Here is a 19957-nt window from a genome sequence, read left to right on the forward strand (position 1 = left end):
TGCTATTGTAACAGGAATACTGTTATGAAACAACCATTACATTATTATCTGTCCAGATTTGAATTCAGATCTCAAGTATTTTTTTCAAAAGTCAAGCAATTTTCAAACCCTGACAACACCACATTACAATTAAAGCATGATAAATATGAACACTGGCTTGGATAGCACCAAAACACTGCCATGTTTACTGGATAGGGTTTTTGTCAGCAAGGGCTTAAATGATACACTTTTTCATGACCATGGGGAATATACACCAATGTCCTTAACAACATAGACCTCAGCCTGATGGTGTTTGTGGAGTGCAGGTTTATGGATGAAATTTTAACCGAGCTTTGAAATGTAATTAGATGTTTGGTAACAGAGGGACTTGAAGGTTGAAGATGAGGAACTTTTGAGCCATGTGGAACTTCATTGGGCCCCTGTGCATGTGGACGACAGTCTGAGACATGTTTCACGTAACCAGAGAGGAAAGATGGCAACCTCTAGCAGATGATTAGTCCTCAGCATCTCTAGTAGGAGAAAGATAAAAAGAAGCTTCAGCAAGATACAAACTCTGGTCAGTGAGGTAGTCATTACAAGTAAATGTGTTGTTAATAAGTTTAGAGTTTCAAATGCTATTTTGGAAGCATGAAATTACCAGCCAGGAATCTGAAATTGTATCCAGTGTAGAACATTGGTCAGTTCTCTACATGTTTGATGTTCAGTATTATACAACCAGGTGTCTGATTAATACAATCACTTATTTGTGTATGGTCTCAAATACCACGTGAAGACTGCAACCATGAAGTACTCAGCTCAGTCTGAAATGTTGTCAGTAGGGCTGACGGGGCTTGGGCCTGTTCTCATCCCCCATCCATAGACAGGAACTCATCTGTGTCTGTTGAGAAAATAAAGTAGACTGATTTTAGAGTTTGAAGACAGGTATACGTCTACAGGTGGAAATAGAAAAGGCACAAATGATTAAATTAACATCAATAACCATACATGTATTCCTACAACATATTATGTATTGAGCCAAACCTCACCTGTCCTTGGAAAAGCGGGACTTGTGTCTGGCAACTGCATCCTGCTTATCTGGCCTGGTGAACTGGACACACAGTGGCTCTGGTACAGGGATCTTGTCCAGGAGCTCCTGATATGGACGCGGGTCTTTCACAACATTGTGGAAAAGCAGTTCCGTCAACGCGTCAATGTAGCCTTCATGGTACAGATAAGACAGAGTTATGATAATTTTACCCAATTAAATATTTATGCGGTTTTTCTGTCTATCAACTAATTACCTGCAGTTGGCCTACTCTTGAGTTGACGCACCATGAAGTCCCCACGTTTGTACTTCGGGTATGTAATGGAGTACCTGAGTTCTCCCGCTGTGGTGGATGAATGAACTCTTGTTGCGTTCTCATTACAGTGCATCGCCGTAAGCTGTAGTCTAATGAATGATTATTAAACAGATTAAAATATATTACTAATAAATACAAAATACGAACATGGTAATATTAAGTTTGAATTATTATTACACAATACCTGCACAACATTCCAGTGTAGGAGAACACCACATTTTTGGGTGCGAATTTCAAGATAACACTGAAAACACTCAATCTGTGAAGTGTGGTATTGTGGACTGATCTTCTCCATGTTTTTCAGTAGTCTGGTAGACAGCAGAATCACTGTCAATTTCTCACATGCTGCTGTACCTATACACAGGAGTAATGTAATATAGTTAAGGCAATCTAGGAACAATAAATAACTGTAAACTTGACTATAGAATATACCACAGGAAAATGAGAAATGTCACTGTGTATTTCTGTGTGGCAGTTTACTAAGATAGATGCAACCCCAGAAGAGGAGAATTGACTTAAACGATTGAACACCTTCATAATATTTTGGTTAATGTACTACCGTTCTTACTTGGTTTGAGCCACTGCCTTGCCTGCTCACCAACTAGAGGCTGGTGGAGACAAGTGGGGAAAAGGGTGCTGTCATGGATATGGACATTTTGGATGCGGTTAGCCACAGAGCTCCACTTGGCCACAGCCTCCTCCCCTGATGCTGAAGTTGATGCCGACCAGTAGAGATGATTGACGATGCTCTTCTTCCACAGTCCCACATCCTGCGTTCTCCTCACTTTGGCCAGCACATCCATTTTTTTCCCAATAGCTGGACAAAAGACAGAATATTTACAAACACAAATAGTAAAAGAAAAGCATTGTATTTTTCTATTATGATATTTCAGTTGAAAAACTTACCCTTTCCCATATGCCAAGGGTCAAAGTAGTGAGTGATGTCATGCCTTTGTTCCCGCATGTATTTCTGTATACCTGGATGTCTGCCGGTAACAATGGCTTTAATTGTGACTCCTTTGAGCTCCAGGAGAGACAGACTATGCTGAAAGCCCTCCTTCTCCATCCGGCAGCTGTTTCCAACTTCATTGCTCTGCCGAAACAACATAAAATAAACTCTGCTCACTAAATACAAAATAAATAAATTCCTGGTACAAACAGTTTTTTAGTGTATCAGTGTTTTTACCTGGACTAGTTGAATGTCAATGACCTTATTAGTTTTGAGGTCCATAGTGGTGTAGCTCCCGTACTTGGCTGAATGTCCTAAAACATTTCAAGAAAAAAGAAATGTATGTGTATGTACATATATATATATATATATATATATATATATATATATACACATATATGGAGGGATAAGGACAGGCTATATAAGGGGTGTGCTCAGTACCAACTTATGAGTGTCATATCTTACACAAGCAGTCCTACAGACACCTCATTTACAGTAAAAGAATAACTTTTACAGACCCTGATTGAGTCTGGCTTCAGCCAATTACTGAGAAATCTAAGAGTTAACTAATAATATGACTCACCTTTGCTTCTCCTGTGCGGCTTCAAGTTAGCCTGCACATAAGCATGTTTAGTGCTGACTGGTTCCGTCTGGCACTCGATCTCTCTGGTCTGTTTCTGAAACAGAACATAACAATGTTTCACCACTCGACTTTATCCATGGTACTTCTTTCGCTATAAAATTACCGCTTCTAGATGTTACATATGATGAGGTATTGCATGCATGTTCAACACATTATAACAGTGATGTAAATAGACATTTGCAAGCAAAATTATTTAATGAGTTTGTATACAAAATGTACAGAAAAGTAAAATCATCAGGTTTTGAAAAAGTATTGCAATTTAATTTTGTCTTTAATGTTATTATCTTATATATATTATCTTTGCAATATGATTATCTTATATAATGTTATTACTATCCTAAAACATTCTCCATGTCCTCTGAAACTCTGCAGGACTTATCTCCACCCTGCCCAGCAGCGGGACCGTGGCGAACGGTCCCTAACTGCGGGGAGAACGGAGCAGGCTTCCCCGGAGGTCCGCCGCTTTTCCCGGTCCCTCTTCTCCGCCACAGTTTGACTTATTTCCACCCAGCCGACAGTGGGACTTATATTCATTGTGCCGACAGTGGCTTAGAAAATCGCCCATAACCGTCTCACACGGGGAAGAGGGAAGGCGGCTGGAGTTCCTCCAACATTTGCGGTTAGATTATCATATTTTTTTATTGACAAAAATATAGGCTGCTTCGGCTGATTTTTTATGCGCACGTGCCCCTAAATATTTTTTACAGTTCGCACACACCTATTTTTGGTCGCAAATGCGAGTGAAACGCTCGCACTGTCGAGCGCTGTAACACCCGGTGGTTCATGCTATTGCTTCATGCAAAACAGCTGTCTTCCCCCGCGTACACCGGGCGGGCTGACCCGGTGGAGGGGGGTTGTTTCGCGGCAGGGGCCAAAACTCGTATCACGTAAATAAAGAGATAGTGCTGGACCACAATTTCTGGCCATCAGGGTAACGTTATCCTATGATTAGCAATGTAAGCTAAGCTTATTAGATACAATAAAAACACGAATCTCTAACAAGCAATATTCACTTTATCAGCAGCGTAATTACTTCAATGGACTCACCTGAAAAGGCAGCGTAGTCTCCGGCGGCAGGTGCAGCACTGGGAGAGGCACTGCATTGTCTGTCAGCACTGTCCTTTTAGCTAACCCCATCTTGACCTGCATGATGTTGGCAAAGCAATGCCTGGAAAAATGCAGGTTGCGCACTCCGGCTCTAGGCGGGATATCACTGCTGTCCGGCAGGCCAAGGGCGTGCAGCCACTCGCGCCTGATTTCTGGGTCCGCTGGAAACTGGTGCAGGCCAGAGATGGCTTTACAGCCGGGATAGGAACACTGCCGACCCATTTAGGCAACTAGCTAACAAAGCTAACTGACCCTAACACTAACACCTACCTAAAACACACACAGCTAACTACAAACTAAAGCTACCTACAACTATTTGGAAAATCTAACAAACTAATACCTGTCTACACTCACTAAAAACTAACCTAAATACTATAAACACACTACTAACTGTAAACCTACTCTAAAATACACTATGCTAACAATACAATTTGACAAATTACTGGCTATTCTCTCTGCTCTACTACTCTCTCTGCTCTGATCCAACCTACTCGCTATCAGTTTGATAACTGCGGACAGAATGGTTTTATAGTAAGGGGAGGAGTAAAGGGAGGAGGGCGGGCTTTAGCGTGGACGGTTAGTGACGTCATTCGCCTCGAAAAAGAATCATTCGCCTCCAGTGTAATGTAATGTAAATTCAAATATAGTAACCAGGTTTCAAGCTGTAGAGGGCACTCCACACCACATTATTAAAATAAAAAGTAGATTTTCAACAGTTTGCACTAAACTGTCAAGATTTTGTGCAGGATCAGTCAGTAACACTACTATACAACCAGAAACAATGATTATCAGCAGCTAGTTAGCATGCTAGTTAGCCACCTGTGATGGTGCGATCTGTCACCTGAAAAAATCCCCCCCCCCACAGTTGTCATGAAAGGCGAAATTAACTATAGAGACCAAAACCATTTTTTGTACCAGGCTGTAAACATGTTTATTTCTGCTCTAAAGTTGGGCATTTTAACATGGGGGTCTATGGGAATTGACTCACTTCCGGAGCCAGCCTCAAGTGGACAGTCAGTGAACTGCAGTTTTTGGCACTTCCGCATTGGCCTCACGCGTCTCCCCCGGAGGTTGGGGCTTGGTCTCTACCACATTTTGATACAACAAAAAATAAAATAATAATATCATAAAATATTATTTTAAATGTGGATTTTATTTTAACATTTAAACATTTATAACACAAACCTGTGAAAATGAGGGGAAAAAAATCAGGGGAGTAACTCCCTTTTCTTCTTCATGTCTTTTTTTTTTTTTTTTAATTCTGGATGTTCATTAATGAACTCAGAGACAGCTGTGGCATAGTTGAGGAGCGTCTGCCCCTCTCTCCGTGGCGGTGCTTCCAGATCTGGTGCAACGATGCTCAATTCAGCAATGGCTGCTGTGTTTTCATTGTGGCTGGATCGATGCTGTATTTCTTTGCGGTCCATGGGTCCATGTCATTGGTTCGACAGTCCATTGGTTCGACATCCCATTAGTCCGACTGTCCGCGGTGCTGAACGGCTCCCGGCAGGTGTATGGTGCGCTGCGACCGGCTTGAGGCGAAGCAGGCTCACGGCTTATGTGTTTGTCACTTTCTTTTTCATTTTAACCCACACCATGATCTTTTCCTGACCCTAACCAAGTGGTTTTTGTGCCTAAACCTAACCAGACCTTAACCACAGGGCATCATGATGATTTCGGAACGGACTTCGGAACAATGAGTTTAATATGGTCGGAACAATGGGATGTCGAACCAATGGGCTGTCGAACCAGTGGGCAGTTCCCGTGGTCCATTTCATGCTTCGGCATTTCTTGTATTGGACCAGGAGAATGGAGTACCGCTGGATTACATCGTCCTCATCGATAACTACAAGACAAGAAATTCAACATTCGACAACTGGTAATTTTAATCACAGGCAGAATAACATACTGTGAAGTAAATTGCTGGATAATATTAATTTGCAACAGTAATATTAATGCAAGTGGTTGTTCTGTTGCCAGTATCAGTAGTAGTTGTGGTGGTGGTGGTAGTAGTAGCACTTATGATAATGTCAAACAGGAGATGCTAATCTCAAATTTGTTGTTAAAGATCAAAAGAAACAGTGAAAAGTAGGGGTGTAACGGTACACAAAAATCACGTTTTTTTTCAGTAAAGTAATGAAAAAATAGACAATTATTAAATATCTTTTACTTATTGGTAACCTTATTAAAACATACCACCACAGCAGTTAACTCTTTTTACACAATTTTTGAATGAAACAAATATATATAAAATCCTGCTTTTTCACATTGTTTGAATGAAAACAGAACTATAAAAGTGAAAAATAAAATCCTGCTGTTTTTTTAACACATTTTTTGAATGAAAAATATAAATATACATTTCTGCTTTAACAGTTTTACTCAATTAAAATAAAAAGTATAGTGCAGCTGGTCAGCTTTAAAGCCTGCTCAGATTCAGTTTTACTAGGAACTTACTTTCCCACTTTGTTAAAGTGCAGTAAACAAAACATGCTTATATCTAAAGTGCAGCTTAAACAATTTTACTCAACTCCAATTTCGTTGGTTATTTCTTCAGCGCGATGGTCAGGGAAACGCTCTTTCTTTTTAAACGACGACGATATCGTAGTTTGCACCAGATTGCTTTTTCTAGTCGTGCCGGTTAACGTTCAAACTCGGGTGGTGTCGCTTTAGATGTGTTAGCATGTTAGACGTGTTTCCAAGTACATACCCGACCGCTGTTCTGCAGTGTCGGCACTCTGCTTTTGTCTTGTCAACTTGTTTATTTCCATCTCCGTATTTTACCCTGAAACCAAAGTGTTCCCAAACGGAGGACTTAAGGTTTGCGGGTGGGTCTTCAGGTTCGTCAGGCTCACTTGCCATGTTGTCAAAATGCCAGAATGCGCTGCACAAAGTGAAAGTGGAGATTTACGGTCAGACTCGGTCCGTCACTCAATTATGTCCGTCGGGGAACTAGATATTTTAAATGGTTCGGCTTGCAAAAACGGAATTAAAATAAAACAAAATAAAATAATATCTTGCGCCCAATAATTCGGTACAGGGTCGTGCCGAACCGAAAGTCGCGTACTGAACGGTTCGACACAAATACATGTACCGTTACGGCCCTAGTGAAAAGGTTAAATAGTTGTGATCCAACAACATGAGATAGCTTGAGTAGTGCAGTCTTGGTGCTCACACTCTCTTACTGGCGTTTTTGGAGACCGAAACTGTTAAAACATTTTTAAAATTAATTTGCCCGCGAGATTTTTAGTGGTCCGAATGCTCATTGTAATAATGATAATGAGGCGCACGCTGACACTGCAGAGCGAATGGGCGCAGGTGGGACCAGGTCCGCTACTGTCCCCCTCGCTTTCCCCCACTCTGCCGAGTGGGCTCTCCTGCTGAATCTCCTGACAGCCTGACAGCAGAGCTTTGCTGTCGGCAGGAGAGGAGTCCAACTGCAATTTGTGCAACTGCATGTATTAACAATAAAAAATGTGATTCCCGGGTGATAACTCCTTTAATTGTCAGTCTGAACAAAGAAAGAACTATAAACAACCATCTGCGTTTATTATAAAGATTATTTTCCCTGTTAACTTTTATTATGGATCAAACAGAGTCTGTTAGCAAGAAAAACTTTGTAAACTTCAGTTGTTATTTCCATTCAGTCTCGTACGAGGCTGAAAATCCCTGATCGTCGGGTTTGATGAGTCACATCATTTCAATTTTCCCTGGAACTTTTAGACTAATAAATTTCCAGTGTTCAAAAGACACCATGACTATATTCTGGATTATTAAATAATGGTTTCACAATCATATCAATGAATATAGATGCAATGAATTGATAAGTAACATAACGTATTGTGTCTGAGCAGTATAAATACTGAGCAGTACAGTATAAATACAGAATGCAGGTTTTTATTCATGTGCAGCTGTTAAACAGGGTGCAGAGGAAACACTGCTGCTCAGCCAATGATAACTGTGCACCGTTGTTAGTACAGGTCACATGTGTGTGGATGTGGCACATAGGATATTTATAAATAATTGTCGGCTCATTTAAATATGTTCTTTTATATGTATACACTTATCTTGCATATTTACAAACACCCCCATTCCATTTTAAGCAATTTTTAGTATAAAAGACATGAAACCACCTGTGGGCTTACGCTGCATTCTTCATTTGGACAGTTACACCTGGACCAGTAAGCCGCTGCAGATCAGTTGACTCACATTTGTATTCTTTAATTCTTGCTGAATAAATTATTTTCTCAAATATATTACCCCTTGCGCAAAGCGCGCGAGCAAAAAAATTTTGAGCACTTATCTATGAATAAAAAGTAAAATAAATAGTGTTTTAAACTGTGCAATTACACAAATACACAATCACATAATGTTGTTGACTGGATTCTTTATTTTTTCTTACTTTTGGCACTCTCAGATATAGATATATAGGCTATTATTGACCTTTTGGAGGGCTGGCTGGATCCTGTCTCCAGAGGGTTCAACTCACTGAAAGTACATAAAAAGGACAGACAGACAGACAGACAGACAGACAGACGGACTTATGATCAGTTAATGCAAATGTGACAAATAATACTGTTTTTTTTCCATCTCAATTTTAACCAGGTAAGCATTTGAGAACAAATTCTTATTTACAAAGGCTGTCTAACAGTATTACCTTTCGGAAGGCCAGGTGGATCCTAAGATTATTTTGTGTCAATCAAATTCAAGTGTACAGTTAAAAAAACTGGCTATAGAAAATATACTCAACAAAAATATTAACACTTTTGTTTTTGCTCCCATTTTTCATGATCTGAACTCAAAGATCTAAAACATTTTCTATATACACAAAAGACCTATTTCTCTCAAATATTGTTCACAAATCTGTCTAAATCTGTTAGTGAGCACTTATCATTTTCTTAGAACACGGCTCTCTTGAATACTTGATTCTGATTGGTCAATCACCAATATTCTGCGGTGTCTATTTCTCGACAGACCACCGCTGCCCCGTGGAGCAGACCGTTGCTAGGGACTCCATAGCAACGGCCGTTTATTAAGCTCGTCTCGGTGGCGAGTCTGGCGACTCCGTGACACAGATGCGCCCCGTAACCCGTAATCCCTTGTTTATGACAGATATGACTACAGAAATAGGAGAGGCTCCATTGTCACAGCTCTCCTTTCGTCTCGGTGAAAATAAAGATGTATGACAGGATGTATGGAACCCCTCGGCTTCGCGTCAGGGTTCCATACATCCTGTCGGGGTTTATTTCTCCATAACAACCGACCAACTATACATTATCCCTTACAGAGATAATTCATAACACCTCACAGGTGTGGCATAGAAACACAACTCCTGATTGTCGGCTGTAGCGGTTAATATAATTTGTGATCTTTCTATGAATTAGATTTTCACATTTTTTTGTAAAATGTATATTTTTATAAAAAATATCCCAGGAAATAGTAACCGAGGTATTTACCTCAGGTACCTCATAGCTAGTTACGGCCATGGGCATAACACAGACACAAACTCATCTAAAGTTGAGAGATGGACGTCGCTTCACGTGACGCTTCAGAGGAAAGGACGTCTCATGTCTCGCATCTCTTGCAGTGGGAGGGATTAATCCACAAGGAAAGGAATGGTGGATGCAATTAAGAGACTTGAGACACACCTTTCGTGATTCGATGATGTCATCGCCCCGCCTCTGCAACCTCTGACCCCTCACCCTCAACCCCACCGAGTCTGACCTGGCATGTACACTACAGTGTTTCGAGTCTGTTTGAGTGGTTTCGTCTGGACGCAGATATTTCTGTAAAAGGCAACGTGTTTACAGATGAACAAGGAAAATAGGATACAGACAGCTCCAGCTTCATGTGGACGTAGCCTGAATCTCTGATGTTTTGCTTTTGCTTTGGTGTTGATACCATGAAAACTGTGGGCAGGTTCAGCTTAGAAATTTGGGCAGAATAAGAATATTTAATATATCAGTTTAACTGCTATATAGCAATACGCATAATAAAGATGCCAAACAAAAACAGTGCGTAAATACTGTTGTTTTTTTTTTTTTGTTTTTTTTTTTTGCTGCAGCAAGTACAGAATTAAGTTGGAATGGGCATGGTATATTGTATTTAGGGTTGAATTATTCATCAATATTGAACATAAAGAATAAATAACATTCAAACTGTAAAAGACATGCAAAAAGCAGCACATACCTCTTTTGGGAAACTTTTCCTTCCTCTTGTTAATTTTCTTTTCCTTCCCTTTCTTGTGCTGTCTTTTCTTCTTCTTCGGAGAGGATTCACTGGAGGAGGAAGAGGAGGAGGAGGACGACTCCTTTTTGCACTTGTGAACTACCCAAAATACAATATTTATAGCCATTAAAAATGATACTTGTATGGTTTGAAGCACAGGAGAACAGTACCAGAGTGGATTTATAACCAAAGTTATAAATGTGGCCAGATGGTTACATTAAAGGTTAAGACCAGGTTAACTTTTTAACCTTAGAATAAAAATGCCTCAAGTCTACTAAGGTGGGTGTTTCAGGTGTGTTACAAGATGCCACACTGGGTACTTGAGAGTAGTCACAGAGGGAAATAGAGTTGTGTGAGTAGCCCGTCAGCAGGCAGTGGTTAGCAATATGAAAGGGATTGTAGGCCTGTCATCAATGCTTAAAGGAGCAATAAGCGAAATTCATCATTTCTAGATTGAAGGAATTTAAAAATTGCTATGTGAAGAACTAGAGGTGTAATTTCATCTGGAGTATAGCATGACCTCACACACCCTCTCTCTGTGTTGATCTCCAGCCCATTGTTTACAAGCCGGTCCGGCTGCGCGTTCATGTACGTTCATGTACGTTATTCCCCTGCCTACTTCAATGATGATGGTCCCTGTAATAAATGTAATGTATTTGCTGGGATGGAGGCGAGGCTCAGTGACTAGAAGAGCTGGTAGAAGCGCTCCATAGCTGTAAGTCACTCAAGTAGCCGTAGTAGCTCTAGTGTTAACTCCAGGAGCTAACGCTAATGGAACGTTTGTGTGGCAGCCAACTAGTGCTAACGCTAACAGGAAAGCAGGGAAATAGCTAAACACAGCAGAGACTGAGAGTGAGTTAAAGACATCGCTAACTGCAAAACTAAGCCAAACTAAGTTGGCTGTTTAGGTTTTATTTCCTCGCCCCTGTGGCGAGTGAATCTGCCTGTAGTGAAACCGGGGCTAACCGGTGCTTCCTCCTCAGGCTCCACTTCACTCAGCTGCCAGCACAGCAAGTTAGCCTCCGCTAGCTTCCCAGCTAACGTTAGCTCCGGCTCTCCGTTTGGATCCAACCGGAGCACCGAGCCCTGGTTTGTTATTCAGGTTAATGTGGAAAGAAGCAGCGGGTTTATGGGGCAGCTGAGTGAAGTGGAGCCTGCGGAAGAAACACCGGGACCGTCTGGATGTGATAGTGGAGAGCAGAGGTAGAGGGAGGAGTGGCTCATGGCACACTTTGTTTTGGTCTACAGGCAGTGCACAACAGCAAACCTAGCAGTCAAACGATTTCACTTTTTGCCCCTTTAAGGGTGTTATTTGTAGAATCTGACACAGATTTTTAACATTTATGGTTTAACTGGTCCCACACAAAAGTAAGGATGCACCGATCCACATTTTTTACTTCCGATCCCAATACCTGAATTTGGATATCTGCCGATACGGATACTATTCCGATGCCATTGCTCTGTTTGCTTTAATATTATTATTATTGTTGTTGATTTTATATGAGGCTGTAATAAACTCCTCTCTACAGGCAAGTATGATATGTACGTATGTATGTGTAGCCGGAGGTTGTCTCCCTCCTTGCCACTATTCGGCACTGTGTTTGCTTTCCAACCACCGTGATTGCGGGGAGGGGCCATGCGCACCATTATATTCAGGCGTGAGGCCGCGCCCCGTCCTCTCTTCCGCTCCTCGCTTGCTCCCGTGGTGGCTGTGGCGTGGCGTGTCAGTGTTGTTTGGTGTGCAGCGTTTGTTTGGTGCAGCCGTCCCGTGTTTGTGACCGCCGTCGAGGCACACAAATCTTCTCTACCCCGCGCAGCTGACTGCTTGGTCCGGGGAGGCGGGAGTGGCTCGCTGGAGCCTCGCTGTGTTCAGCTACTGGTCCGCTCTGGCCGTGTGTGTTTAAAGCTGCGTCCTGTGAGGCTCGCATTCGCTGGTTGTTTATGTTCGCTGTGCATGCCTGGCACCCCTGTGACCTGTAACTCTGGCCATCACTGACCATCATTCCTGGAGCTGCGTTGCTGTTTTGGTTTTCATGTTCTAATTCTGTTTTGGCTTTTCTGGTTTTGGTTCTTTTCTTTCTTTTCTTTTCTCTTCATTTTGGTGTTTGGTTTCCTGTTTAAAATTTGTTTGGTTTTTTTGTACTGGTTTGCTGTGGGGCGGACTACGCTTTGGCCCGACGCGGCTGGTTGCCGCTTGGACCTACTGACTGAGGTCCCATTGATTTAAGGGCTGTGCTGGGGCCTACATGATTGCCCCTGCCACCAACCATGATCTCTTTATTTTAAACCTGGTGTTAATTTGTTTCATTCGTGTTTCTTTGGTGGTTCTTTTCAATTAATTATTATTAGTTATTAATTGTGATAAATTGATTTAATTATTCATATTTTCTTGTATTGGATTTCAGTTGGGTTAAATTAGGTTCATTAAATTACGGTTCTTTTGTAATTTTTATTAGTTAGTCCACACCAATTTTTGTTTAGTCCTTGGGCATGTTTTATTAATCCTTGTTTTTTTTTTTGTTCAGGTGCTGGTGGCTGACGGCGGCAGTTTGACCCCTGGTGGTGGTGCATTCTTCACAAACCCCCTCCCTTTTTTGTTGTGTGTGTGTGCAGTGTCACGGGTGGTTTATTTTGAGGATCCCTTCTCCCTTTTTGGTTTCTGCCGCATGGTAAGCCTCAGCCCTGACCTTATTCCCCTCCCCTGTCCAAGTGCCTATTTTATATTATGTGTGGTGTGTGACATATTGCTTCTTTTCTTTTGTATAATTTAGTTTAATAAAGTTTGTTTGTTTTTAAAATTACAAACCGTCTCGCCCCAGTGGTTTACGAATCTGTGTGACCTGATCTAGTTAAAATCTTAGTCTAGTATTTCCTGGGGTGCAATTTCCCAGGTGGCGTTGTCGGACACCTGGATCTTGATACTGACTTTACTATCTATCTATCTATGCATGAAACTTTTTCAAGTAACTTGCGGCTTTTATTAAGTTTTGCAACAAAAAATAATAATAATTACATAAAAACTGTGCAACAGCCACTGGCATTAATTTGTGTTATACAAGTTCTATGATATCAAATCTATGTTTATTAGCTGCATTCTGTTGTCTTTACTTTCCCATCTATTGGAGATTACTTGAAATTAGATTTGTAATAATGCCCATTACACTTTATAGCTAAAAACGGCTTGACATTGACTAGGAAAACAAAACTGTGTGCCCTGCTTTTACCTGACCTGGTAGAGGACACTGACCAAAAAAAAGAAGTCAGTCAAGTCAGCTGACTCTACAATCGAGTTGGTCAGAGATCTACTTGCCCGACGTCAGTTTTTACTTGCCCTATAAAAATTGTTTAATTTAAGCGGCTATCAAATAACAAAGACTGCAGTTATTTTTATGTTATATAATCTTTATTCACACTGTATTTATTAATTAAAACAACATATGTCATGTATTGTAGCTTAATTCCTACACAAAAATGACAGTGTCAGGGCTTATAGTGAAAAATCTGTCAATCGTTCTCCGTCTATAATTTTGCGCCCTACTTGAGCCATGCCCACCTCTATTTATTTTTCACCCCTCTCTCCAGTTCTGCTGTATTAACACCAGGTTTAATATATTTTGCTTCCATCTCTCTGCCCTGCTCTACTCTACTTCAACGCTACTTAGCTCTCTCTCTACTCTACCAGTAGACTACCACATCCACCTGTTGCACTAAACGCACACAGCAGTGTTTCCCCTAGGATGGAGTTGTAGCAGCGGAGGTGAAGCACACACATGAAAAATAATTTTCACATGCGTGAAACTTTTTTGTATGTCTGCTGGGATGTTTCTGTGTATCTACTGGCACCAGAAGGGCTCTTTAGGACTAAGTACATACAGTACATTTGTGCACAGTATGAGCAGGTGAAATGTCTGTCTAGCTTACATATGAGGTGTCTCAAGATTTAGGAACATACAATTTTATTGAATATAATAAAAGTAAAAAGTCACTTGACATGCTGCTGTTTTGTGCTATGACCTATTTAAGTGTTGGAAGTTGTTATTTACGTGACAACGCCTGAACGCAACACAAGCTCAGCATGAGTGCCGTGCTGCGCTGCTGTGTGAGCAGCTGTTTGTCTGTGCGTAACAGCAGTCTGTTGATGGTTATTTACACACTGTCCATAACAATAACTTTGTCAGCTGACAAACTGCACCGGGCTCTGGTCTGGTTTGGTCAGGAAAATGCGGCCCGAGCCGCTCTAGCGTGATCACCTGTGTGTGTGGCGGAACTCCGCCGTGCGCGATACAGAGAGCAGAGGAGAACTGTTAACACGTGACCATGTAGAGACAGAAATGACACCATAAATAGTATATTGTTATGTTATTATATGAAGCGTCCGTCGTGCAAAATAATATGAATGGGCGCTGTGGGCAGGACATTGTTACACAGCTGTGCCTGTGACTTCAGGCAGAGAGACGCTGCATCAGAGCAGAAGAGCACGTTTTAAAATACATTTATTTTATCAATTAGTTATTAACTTTTACTATTTTTAGCAACTTGCCCGATCGGGCAAGTGAGTTGTTAGTTTACATGCCCGACCGTGAGTTTTACTTGCCCCAGTCGTGGACTGGTCATTCTCTGCATTGAAAAGACTGAAAACATACAGTCGGAATAACCGATTCAGGACGACTTTCCTCCCTGGCGATCATCTCCATTGAGGCGGAGAGACTTTTAAAACTAAAGGAAAATAAGGAGGACTTTTACAGCAAAGTAACAGAGGTTTTTGTGGTGAAGGATAGGTGCATGGACTTCATCTGCAAATAAAGGTAAGACCACAAACAGTTTTCATTTCAGTCTTATAAAAAAAATGAGATTAGACTAAGAAAAATACAATAGAATATTTAAAAACTAAATTTTGGCCTTAAATAAAATATTGTTTTTCTTTTCATGCTTTTCGTTGAGCAATCTGTATTAAATTGATTAAAGTATCAGAATTAAAAGCTTTTAAAAACAACTGAATATTTCACTAAAGGTCAAAATTGAAATCTGTGTTTTTGTACACCACTCTCTCATTTGTGTTGTATGAATTGTAGAATTGCGGCGGCCAACACACGGAGGCTGCAGAGCAAATGCCCTCTATCCGCTTTCTCTCGCTGCTGTAAGTGTAACGTTTTTTCTTATCTTTACGTACCTTTAATATGTACCTTACGTGTGTGTGTGAAGAATGCTGATGAGATATAAAATAACAAGTAGCCAATTGAATAAGCTACCCGTTTGGGTTTATATATTTGTAAATCTGACTCTAAAGGAGTCAGTGCCTCACCAACCATGAACCTCACTGCACGTCACTGTCTCACAGAGTAGGCTATATCTGCTTGGTGTGTCATTGTGTCTTCATCTCTGCTTGACAAAGGTCTGAGGACCGAAATGTTGCTGTTAATAAACTACTTTGCAAGTTAAAGGACAGTGTGCGAGCACCTTTTTTCTTTTTGTCTGGACTCCATGCTCCTACGCACCTGTCCACAAAAGTTTTTCAAGGTGTGCATCAGCCTTTACAGACTTTTGGATCCATCCTACCAGACAATGCATATGGAACATTTTTGAGTGTATTCAAGCAACAACAAACTGACTTTCAACTCCTCCTTATCTTTCACAGTAAACATGCAGAGCAGCAGCAATCCCACTGAAAAGGAATTCTCCACAAGCTCCGGTTTGACCACAGTAGAAGAGATGGAGATTTTTGGCCGAGTACGTCACAGAAGAGCTTGACAGCTTCAAGACTTCACTTGGTGATTTCAAGCAGGACCTCCAGCACCACCTGTATGGACTGAGGGCTGAGCTGAGGACACACATTGTCCAGGAGGCGGGAGTGATGAGGGAGGAATTTGAGATGAAGCTTGTGGTAGACCTCACTGCTCTGTGAAACTCACAACAGTGGGATGAAGGTCATGCAGGACAGGATCAGCAGCTGGGGGGAATGCCTCTCAACCAGGCTGCAGGCCCTTGAACTGCGCTAGATGTCTGGGAACTGACGTCGTTCAGTGCAGAGTCATCGTCCCAGCTGACCAGCCCACATACTGCACCTCCACCATTCATCTCCCCTGGAAAGGCCGCTTTCTAGCCTGGATGAGACTTTGGCTTGGGCTCTGAAGACACATGCCGACGCACCTTACCCATCAAGCAAAGCTGTCCGCTGTCCAGTGGGCGTTCTTCAACTACACATTTGAGCAACTTGCCATCAAAGGTAAATAACCAACACAAATCAACATGCACCTGATTGTACGTGTCCAGTGAATGACTTAAATGACGTGACATGCCGTGTCTAATTCTCAATCCCAACATTCATTCTCAGATGCAAAGGACCTGCATTTAAAGGCTCTCCGTAGCCAGAGGGATGGCGTGAAAAGCAACATCTGGCTTCCGGGCTGGAAACCCAGACGGACAACTTCTCTCCAGGACTTCCTGGCAGAAAAAAATCAAGACGACATTAAGAAGGAAGAGGAGGACCTCACAGGTGAAAGAGGAGCTGAGGGGGACTGTAAAAAGAGCCAGGAAGGATGCAGGAGGAGAACAGGGGCTCTGACAGTGTGGTTGTTTTCTGGTCGGTGCACTGCTGACACTTTAAAATGTGTATGTAAATAACTAGAGCGAGCGAATGAATAAATAATATAAATAAAAAGGGGTAAAATGTATCAAAAATCAAAATATATATAGATATATAAACACATGAATAAATAAAGCCCATCCACAAGAATACATGAGACACCACGGTATGTGGTAATTGCATTACTCAAACAAGAGAGGTCAGCGCCCTGCCGGGGATGACCACAGGAGGGCGTTAGCTTACATGAACCTCTTGTCAGAAAGCACTATAGTCTGCAGGTTCTAGCAGAATCTGAAAAGTGCGGCGAAAGCAGGACGCAGTATAAATACTGAGCAGGACGCAGTGTAAATACTGAGCAGGACACAGTATAAATACTGAGCAGGACGCAGTATAAATACAGAGCAGGACACAGTATGAATACTGAGCAGGACACAGTATAAATACAGAGCAGGACGCAGTGTAAATACTGAGCAGGACACAGTATAAATACAGAGCAGGACACAGTATAAATACAGAGCAGGACACAGTATAAATACAGAGCAGGACACAGTATAAATACTGAGCAGGACACAGTATAAATACAGAGCAGGACACAGTATAAATACTGAGCAGGACACAGTATAAATACAGAGCAGGACACAGTATAAATACTGAGCAGGACACAGTATAAATACAGAGCAGGACACAGTATAAATACTGAGCAGGACACAGTATAAATACTGAGCAGGACACAGTATAAATACAGAGCAGGACACAGTATAAATACTGAGCAGGACACAGTATAAATACAGAGCAGGACACAGTATAAATACAGAGCAGGACACAGTATAAATACTGAGCAGGACACAGTATAAATACAGAGCAGGACACAGTATAAACACAGAGCAGGACACAGTATAAACACAGAGCAGGACACAGTATAAATACAGAGCAGGACACAGTATAAATACAGAGCAGGACACAGTATAAATACAGAGCAGGACACAGTATAAACACAGAGCAGGACGCAGTATAAATACAGAGCAGGACGCAGTATAAATACTGAGCAGGACACAGTATAAATACAGAGCAGGACACAGTATAAATACAGAGCAGGACACAGTAAAAATAATGAGCAGGACACAGTATAAATACTGAGCAGGACACAGTATAAATACTGAGCAGGACGCAGTATAAATACTGAGCAGGACGCAGTATAAATACAGAGCAGGATGCAGTATAAATACAGAGCAGGACGCAGTATAAATACTGAGCAGGACACAGTATAAATACTGAGCAGGACGCAGTATAAATACAGAGCAGGACGCAGTATAAATACTGAGCAGGACGCAATATAAATACAGAGCAGGACGCAGTATAAATACAGAGCAGGACGCAGTATAAATACTGAGCAGGACACAGTATAAATACAGAGCAGGACACAGTATAAATACAGAGCAGGACACAGTATAAATACTGAGCAGGACACAGTATAAATACAGAGCAGGACGCAGTATAAATACAGAGCAGGACGCAGTATAAATACTGAGCAGGACACAGTATAAATACTGAGCAGGAAACAGTATAAATACAGAGCAGGACACAGTATAAATACAGAGCAGGACACAGTATAAACACAGAGCAGGACACAGTATAAATACAGAGCAGGACACAGTATAAATACTGAGCAGGAAACAGTATAAATACAGAGCAGGACACAGTATAAATACTGAGCAGGAAACAGTATAAATACAGAGCAGGACACAGTATAAACACAGAGCAGGACACAGTATAAATACAGAGCAGGACACAGTATAAATACTGAGCAGGAAACAGTATAAATACAGAGCAGGACACAGTATAAACACAGAGCAGGAAACAGTATAAATACAGAGCAGGACACAGTATAAATACAGAGCAGGACACAGTATAAACACAGAGCAGGAAACAGTATAAATACAGAGCAGGACACAGTATAAATACAGAGCAGGACACAGTATAAATACAGAGCAGGACACAGTATAAATACTGAGCAGGACACAGTATAAACACAGAGCAGGACACAGTATAAATACAGAGCAGGACACAGTATAAATACTGAGCAGGACACAGTATAAATACAGAGCAGGACACAGTATAAACACAGAGCAGGAAACAGTATAAATACAGAGCAGGACACAGTATAAATACAGAGCAGGACACAGTATAAATACTGAGCAGGACACAGTATAAATACTGAGCAGGACACAGTATAAATACAGAGCAGGACACAGTATAAATACAGAGCAGGACACAGTATAAATACAGAGCAGGACACAGTATAAATACAGAGCAGGACACAGTATAAATACAGAGCAGGACACAGTATAAACACAGAGCAGGACGCAGTATAAATACAGAGCAGGACGCAGTATAAATACTGAGCAGGACACAGTATAAATACAGAGCAGGACACAGTATAAATACAGAGCAGGACACAGTAAAAATAATGAGCAGGACACAGTATAAATACTGAGCAGGACACAGTATAAATACTGAGCAGGACGCAGTATAAATACTGAGCAGGACGCAGTGTAAATACTGAGCAGGACGCAGTATAAATACAGAGCAGGACACAGTATGAACACTGAGCAGGACACAGTAAAAATAATGAGCAGGACACAGTATAAATACTGAGCAGGACACAGTATAAATACTGAGCAGGACGCAGTATAAATACTGAGCAGGACGCAGTATAAATACAGAGCAGGATGCAGTATAAATACAGAGCAGGACGCAGTATAAATACTGAGCAGGACACAGTATAAATACTGAGCAGGACGCAGTATAAATACAGAGCAGGACGCAGTATAAATACTGAGCAGGACGCAATATAAATACAGAGCAGGACACAGTATAAATACTGAGCAGGACACAGTATAAACACAGAGCAGGAAACAGTATAAATACAGAGCAGGACACAGTATAAATACAGAGCAGGACACAGTATAAATACTGAGCAGGACACAGTATAAATACAGAGCAGGACACAGTATAAATACTGAGCAGGACACAGTATAAATACTGAGCAGGACACAGTATAAATACAGAGCAGGACACAGTATAAACACAGAGCAGGACACAGTATAAAT

At 41.3% G+C, this 19957-nt stretch overlaps 2 long non-coding RNA genes across 2 annotated transcripts; both read right to left on the minus strand.

Moving 5' to 3' along the window:
• Positions 1 to 1031: 1031 nt before the first annotated feature.
• Positions 1032 to 2115, minus strand: LOC144461865 (uncharacterized). Its single transcript, XR_013490451.1, has 4 exons — positions 1909 to 2115; positions 1525 to 1694; positions 1281 to 1429; positions 1032 to 1197 (listed from the first exon to the last, which is right to left on the minus strand). It is a non-coding gene; the product is annotated as an uncharacterized LOC144461865 (long non-coding RNA).
• A 3058-nt stretch (positions 2116 to 5173) lies between these two features.
• Positions 5174 to 6899, minus strand: LOC144461928 (uncharacterized). Its single transcript, XR_013490507.1, has 2 exons — positions 6747 to 6899; positions 5174 to 5885 (listed from the first exon to the last, which is right to left on the minus strand). It is a non-coding gene; the product is annotated as an uncharacterized LOC144461928 (long non-coding RNA).
• Positions 6900 to 19957: the final 13058 nt, after the last annotated feature.

The sequence above is a fragment of the Epinephelus lanceolatus genome, chromosome 24, assembly GCF_041903045.1.
Source record: "Epinephelus lanceolatus isolate andai-2023 chromosome 24, ASM4190304v1, whole genome shotgun sequence".
Lineage (NCBI taxonomy): Eukaryota > Metazoa > Chordata > Actinopteri > Perciformes > Serranidae > Epinephelus > Epinephelus lanceolatus.